Raw genomic sequence first — 7,691 nt, 5'->3', positions numbered from 1 at the left:
TCATCCTGAAATAGTGAAAAAATAATAAAAATAGAACAATTCTACGAGTACAAAGTTTAATGAAGAATCAAAGTGTTGAGATTAGTCAGACTTCCTGTGGATGATTCATTTACTGTATTAAGGGTGAAATGCAAATATTGCAGTGTGTGAATGACCTCAGCTGAAGGAAGCGGTGGCAGCATCCATCACGGCTCTGCTGAGGATCCAGCACAGGCTGGGCTCTGCTTCGTGGGAAACGTGAGCTTTTTTTTCTTTCTTGCTTTTTTTTGTCTGTTGTGATTTGATTTGTTTTTAGGAGTCAAATCTGTTTTCCTTCATGTGATTTTCTGATCAAACGGTTGTGTAACAGTTTTAATAAGACAGTGATTCTGCACGATTTTGACTGCACTCTCGGGTAAATTTCTTATCACACATGAACAACCCTAATAAATCAGTATGGGCTGATTGCGTGTTTGTCGCGAGATAGTATTTTAAAACGATCTTTTTTTATGTGACATGATGCTGAGTGATAAATTACAGTGAGGGGATTAATGTTTGATAGTGGTTGGAACAATGTTAACCATTTTACACATGGCATGCTTTTATAAATAAGTGAACACCATGAAGATAAATGGTTACAGGTCGTGTAAAATTTGGTCCAACCCAAAACGCCACTGATACTAATGCAGTGTTCACTTTGACAACAAATTTTTATTTAGTTTTAGCCTTGGCCTGTTGACTAAAATATCATTTAGTTTTAGACATAATTTAGTGATTAGAATGGTTTTATTTTTAGTCAACTAATTCTAATAAAATTTTAGTAAAATAAAATCTTGAGTCAATTTAGTCAACTTTTTTTTTTTAACCAGTTGGCCTCGTTTAAAAATCATGCAATGCGTGGCACTGCATATTGCATTGTTACTCTAAATCAGAAATAAATACCACATATAACCACACAAAATAACAGTTAATCTATTAAACATAAAATTGGCTGAGACTTTTGTAATAGTAATAATTTAAACTCAACGTCCAAGACAATCGACCCACAATATTCTACTGAAAGCACAACAGGAAGCTGAATCATAACATTATGTTACATTTTCAAATTTGCCTTGTATTTATCCTCGCTGTCGCTGTTCTGCCAGGGATGTGCATCTTCCTACTCACGTCTGTATTTTTGCAAGTTTTCGCTTCCGACGATGTGGTGAGGCCGTTTAAAAACGGCGCAGACAGTGAGCAGCGCAGCGGGTGCAGTCTGTCTCTAACAACCGTGACAGCACCCCCTATAGGCAGCAAGGCAGCAGTAGCGGGTCAGGAAGTTTTTCACGACGGGTTTGTTGGCCTTAGCATTTGTTCCGACATTTAACCGCCAATTCAAGAATGAGTCCGTATTTTTATAAGACTGGTGTCATAAATTCCCACACGTTCTGCACATAACAGTAACACACATATAAACTTGAACTGATGTTATAGCACAACAAAGTAAACTTTAGCCTGCAATTAGCACCTGTGTGCCCGGAGTTAAGTGGAATTTCATGAAAGTTTCACAAGCATGGTGTGGCTGTGAACAGAGTCTGTACTATTTCCTAAGCTCTCCGGGTTTCAGAGTTGTTCAAAAACAGTTCGTTTGATGTGTTTATTAAATTAGATGATTGAAATGGTGAAACATACTCACAGTTTAATAATCTATTCTTTTCACAAACAGAGGCCATTGCAATACTTGAGAGAACCGTATACAACTACAACAACATGGTTCCTCCTCCTCCTCACCCAAATCCTGATGAAAATTAAAAAGGAGAGATCATATTTCTCCTATTTTAGCTTTTCTTCATTGGCTCTGTGTTAAATCCAGAATAGAATTTAAGATTCTCCTTCTCACATGTGAAGCTGTTAATAATCATCTCCATAATACATCAGAGATCTGATTGGTCCTGATGTTCCCAACAGATATAAACTAAACTGAAAGGTTTTTAACTAATAACTGGAGCTTAATGCACTGTTTAATAACTAGTATCGATTGGTACGTATGTGTACAGAGTTTATTTTGTAAAGTGCCTCAAGGTGACATTTCTGGTCAATTGATGCTACAGAAATAAACTGAATTGAACTGAATCCAATCTACTAACATCACTCATGAAATAACAAAGAATGTTGCTAATACACACAAGAGGACAGCGTAGCCAAAAGGTGTTCTCGGGTAAAAGTAGAATTACTTCAAAATGTCTGCAAATGGAAGTGAAAAGTATCCTAATCAATTAATATTAATAAGCATATGTAAGTTTAAAAAAACTATGTTCAAGTAGGTAGCAGTCATTGGACAAGAGCTGGGGTTGACTGTAGACAGGAGGCCGGCAAACAACAACACACCTTAAAGTACCAGTTAACGTACCAGTCATGTTTTTGGACTGTGGGAGGAAGCTGGAGTACCTGGAGAGAACCCACAGACACTCTGGGATGCAGAAACCTCTGGAAATGTTTAGAAAGCATAAGATAAGACTTTAAAAAACTATAAACTGCCTCGACGGCTCTATCTATGCAGGCCGAGTCGTACTCAAGTAAGAGTCTTCAGCAGACAGAAACATGGCCGAAGCTGGACACTCTTTAGTCTCACTGATACTAAGGAACGAGAACAAGAAGTTGAAATGTGTCACACAGAATGTCGCCGACTGTCCTGGAGGTGTGACCAGAAAGCAGTGAGACACACAGGGGAGGCTGTGCTTCTAAGAAACAAGGCAAGGTGCTATCAGACTGATAACTGCAACAATAAAGGGTCTCAGGTCTGATAGATTTCAATGCACGCCACAACAGTGACGTCAATGGGTATCAGAGGATTTACCTGATCCGGATAAAGGTGAGTGAGTTCAAGCATTCCACAACTACAAGACAAACAGATACAATAAAGGCAAAAGCATCGCAATGGCTAAATTACAAACCTCTGATAAACAAGTGTAACAAAGTGACTGTGAGCCAGAGTGTGAGACAGAAATGAGAAAATGTTGCAAGGTTATCTGAGCAGACGGTGTGAATGCTACATTCAAACGCATGGCACTGATCAAGAAACGATAACGACCCAACATTTAGGCTGGTATCTTTACTCTGAAGCCAAAATGCTTGAAAGAGGGCTGCTGTTATCAGAGGAGAATCTCTGTTGAGTTTTACAACGTGGTGCTTGCTCCACAACAGAACCACAATATTACAGTGGGATTAGAATTTTATTGCTCTTGTCATCAGCGATCCGAAATTCTGAAGATGAATGACAGAGTGGATCTGAAGAGTTACACAACCCTGTTAAAATGCCAGCTTTTGTGTTTTGTGCAAGAGCTGCAACATGTGGTTCCCGTAACTGCATGCCATCAGACTGATACTTTTTTGAAGCATTTTCTCATTTCATGTCCGACCATTAGTTGTAGAAAATGTGACTGGACGTTAATAAACTTCAGCCGGACTTTTTTGGCACTCGCTTATCTTTCAGCCACAGCCATACTTCTGGTTCTCCTGGTTGAATAGTTGTACGTCATGTTTTTCCACTAAAGGGAGATTCCACCCCACATCATCACACTGCCTCCACCAACAGCTGTTTGGCAGTGGCAGAAAAGATTTGGCATGTTTCCAACAGGCACAGCCAACATGCTCCTCTCCATCAAAACCTTTTCCTGGCAAATGCAGCAACTTTTAAATGAACAGTAATCTGACTTTCAAATGGTTTCAGGTTTAGGCGTCAGTCAGTACAGAGAAAAAAAACACCAAAAGTCTACATAAAGGAAAATTATTGTGTATTAATACATTTCAAATACATACTGACACTCCTGGAGTTCAATGAACTGTTGACGGTTCATTCAGTTTCACTTGTGAAACAGTTAATATCTAACAAGATAAAACAAAATTCAACTCATCCTAAATAAATGGAGGTAAAATGAGCCAGAAGATAAAAAATGTAAACAAATTACATAAATGTCATTATTTCTGCTCAGACTCACTAAGTAGATCCACTCCAAGCAGCTGGTTTATTGGTTGTGGTTCCCAAAGATTTTCTTCTGGATTAAAATGAAATCCCCCCCAAATAAGAAAAAAAAACATCAACTTGGCACACACACATTGTTCAACCAGTCATAAACCTATACACATATTTTGTTTTCAAACTCCACTGAAGTTTATTTCACACTTCAGGTTGCAACAAAACCCACTACAAACCGTCTTCACAGTGAAACACTTTTGTGTAACTGTTTTTTTTTTTTTTTTCATCCATACTGCTTCCCGCGTCCACCCTGCAATGGAACTGCACCCCGCCCAGGGGGCGCGCCCCACACTTTGGGAACCACTGAGTTAATCTGTGTGGTTTTTTTCAGATGATATCTTTCAGATTTTAACACAGACTCATCAGAGATAAGCAATGCAAATACGCAACATAAACAACATAAAATACGCAAAGAACAAGCAAAAAACAATCTGTTGCAAGAATAAAAATCTTAACTGGAACTGAAGATTCTACTCATTTTTCAGGACCTACGACAGGGACAGAAAAAACATCCAGATCTGTTTTAATTTTATCTTTAAACCCATAAAGAGCTGATGAAAAGCAGGATCAGTTGTAAAAATGCGCCGTTATCTCTCAGATAAGAGTTATCAGATAGTAAAACACATATCGTGTAGTAATTAAAGGAAGTGATGGACCCTTCTATTTCTCAGTCCAAGAGCGTGTCTGACCCAAAAAAACAATCTGAGTCTCAGAGCGTCCAGCTGTAGCTTCGACTCTTCAAAGCTACTCAGCTTTGACACAGACTTTAAACCAGCTACAGTCAATAAACCACTGGTAGAGATAATAACAGCAAAACGTAAATAAAGAATCAAATAAATATTTTAGATAAAATATTTATTTTGTAACTTTTTTAATATTCATAGAATGCACATGTGAGACAAATTCTCACTTATTAATTTTGAAAAGAACAAAAACAAAACAACCTTCTGTTAAACTGGATTCTCATTTAAACGTCACTTACTCTTACAGAACAGTCAGTTCTCCAAGGCGAGGTGTTCCTCCTCCAAACGCAGGAACCAGCGTTCCCCAAGTCACCGGCCCACCGGTCTGGGTTTTGTCTTTGTGTGTGTGTGTGTCGCAGAGGAGGCTGTGTGTATGTTAGCGTTGAAGCTTTCATGTCTAAAGGCCCCAGCCGCGTCATGGTGTTTGAAGAAATTGGAGTTTGCGGTGAGATTAAACACATTAAACATGCAGGATGTCGGCCCTCGAGGACCCACTTTGTGCACCCTGACCTACACGCTTCAAACATAAACTATTTAAAACCATGTTTATGATTTGTGAAACTTTTTTCTGATTTGTGAAACTTCACTTAACAGTAGAAGTGTCATGAAGCGGTGCGGTGTTGAGGTGGTGAGGCAGACGCTTGAGACCCAGGTAGAAATGAAAATGATGATTTTAATGACGGGAACACAGTCCAAACAACGAGCAGCAGGCAGATGGACACGACGACTAGACATTGACAACGACATACAACGACAAGGACCCGACGAGGAACAAGGAACACAGGTGGAGTTAAATACATGGGCGGGTAATCACAGAAACGAGACACACCTGGGAACAATCAAGGGGAGGACAGGACAACGAAGAGACTCAAGGACACAGAAAACTCTAAATAAACACAGAAAAACACAGATCCTGACAGTACCCCCCCCCTCAAGGGCGGCTACCAGACGCCCACAAAAAAAAAAACACAACAAGGGTGGGCGGAGGGGCGCTGGACGGGGGGCCAGAGTCCAGAAAAACAAAAAACAACCCACCATCGTGGGCGGAAACACAAGAAGGGCCAAGAGTCCATAAACAAACAAAAAACTACCCACAGGGTGGGCGGAGGCAAAGGAGGCGGGAACCACAGAGGTGGTCTGGCGGTCGTCCGCGGGAACCACGGAGGCGGTCCGGCGGCCGTCCGCGGCGCTGGAGGCGGGAACCACGGAGGCGGTCCGGCGGCCGTCCGCGGCGCTGGAGGCGGGAACCACGGAGGCGGTCCGGCGGCCGTCCGCGGCGCTGGAGGCGGGAACCACGGAGGCGGTCCGGCGGCCGTCCGCGGCGCTGGAGGCGGGAACCACGGAGGCGGTCCGGCGGCCGTCCGCGGCGCTGGAGGCGGGAACCACGGAGGCGGGACCCCCGGAGGCGGTCCAGCGGCCGTCCGCGGCGCTGGAGGTGGCAATGGGGAGTCCCGGGGGCCGCCCACAGACGGCGATGACGAGCCCCCCGAGGTAGGGTCTCGGTCGGAGCGCTGGAGGTCAGGGTCTCGGTCGGAACGCAGGAGGTCTCGGTCGGAACGCTGGGGGTCTCGGTCGGAACGCTGGGGGTCTCGGGAGGAACGCTGGGGGTCTCGGGAGGAACGCTGGGGGTCTCGGGAGGAACGCTGGGGGTCTCGGTCTCGGGTGCGCCGGCAGGAACGCCGGCTGGAACGGCCTCCGGTGCGCCGGCAGGAACGCTGGCTGGAACGCCGGCTGACTTGGCCGGGGGTGCGCCGACCGGAACGCCGGCTGATTCGGCCTGGAGTGCGCCGGCTGGAACGCCGGCTGATTCGGCCTCGGGTGCGCCGGCTGGAACGGCCTCCGGTGCGCCGGCAGGAACGCCGGCTGGAACGGCCTCGGGTGCGCCGGCTGGAACGGCCTCGGGTGCGCCGGCTGGAACGGCCTCGGGTGCGCCGGCTGGAACGGCCTCGGGTGCGCCGGCTGGAACGGCCTCGGGTGCGCCGGCTGGAACGGCCTCGGGTGCGCCGGCTGGAACGGCCTCGGGTGCGCCGGCTGGAACGGCCTCGGGTGCGCCGGCTGGAACGGCCTCGGGTGCGCCGGCTGGAACGCCGGCTGATTCGGCCTCGGGTGCGCCGGCTGGAACGCCGGCTGGAACGGCCTCGGGGCTGGAACGGCCTCGGGTGCGCCGGCTGGAACGGCCTCGGGTGCGCCGGCTGGAACGGCCTCGGGTGCGCCGGCTGGAACGCCGGCTGATTCGGCCTCGGGTGCGCCGGCTGGAACGCCGGCTGATTCGGCCTCGGGTGCGCCGGCTGGAACGCCGGCTGATTCGGCCTCGGGTGCGCCGGCTGGAACGCCGGCTGATTCGGCCTCGGGTGCGCCGGCTGGAACGCCGGCTGATTCGGCCTCGGGTGCGCCGGCTGGAACGCCGGCTGATTCGGCCTCGGGTGCGCCGGCTGGAACGCCGGCTGATTCGGCCTCGGGTGCGCCGGCTGGAACGCCGGCTGATTCGGCCTCGGGTGCGCCGGCTGGAACGCCGGCTGATTCGGCCTCGGGTGCGCCGGCTGGAACGCCGGCTGATTCGGCCTCGGGTGCGCCGACCGGAACGCCGGCTGGAGTTGCTGGTCCCGGAACTGGAGCGGGATCTGGGCTGGCGGAGAAACTGTGCGGCTTGGGAGGCAGAGGTTCGCCAGCCATGACGGCTAGGGCCGCCTTACGCTCCCACTCTGCCTCCCTCTGCAACTCCACAAACCCCGGGTGCGGAAAGCGAGGAACCCAGTAGTCCAGCAGCAGTCCCAAGCGGATGGCGAAACCGAGGCGTCGGATGGCAGCGTACGGCTTGGCCATAGCCTCCTCGTACTCGCTGATCGTTTCCGTCAGCTCCTTTAACTCCTCTGGGTCCATGATGAAAAGTAAAAATAGCGTGCCTCACCGTTCGGTCGGGTCGGGTCCTTCTGTCATGAAGCGGTGCGGTGTTG

Source organism: Xiphophorus couchianus, chromosome 17 (assembly GCF_001444195.1).
Source record: "Xiphophorus couchianus chromosome 17, X_couchianus-1.0, whole genome shotgun sequence".
Classification (NCBI taxonomy): Eukaryota; Metazoa; Chordata; class Actinopteri; order Cyprinodontiformes; family Poeciliidae; genus Xiphophorus; species Xiphophorus couchianus.
The sequence above is the reverse complement of the archived record's forward strand: the minus strand, read 5'-3'. Positions refer to the sequence as shown.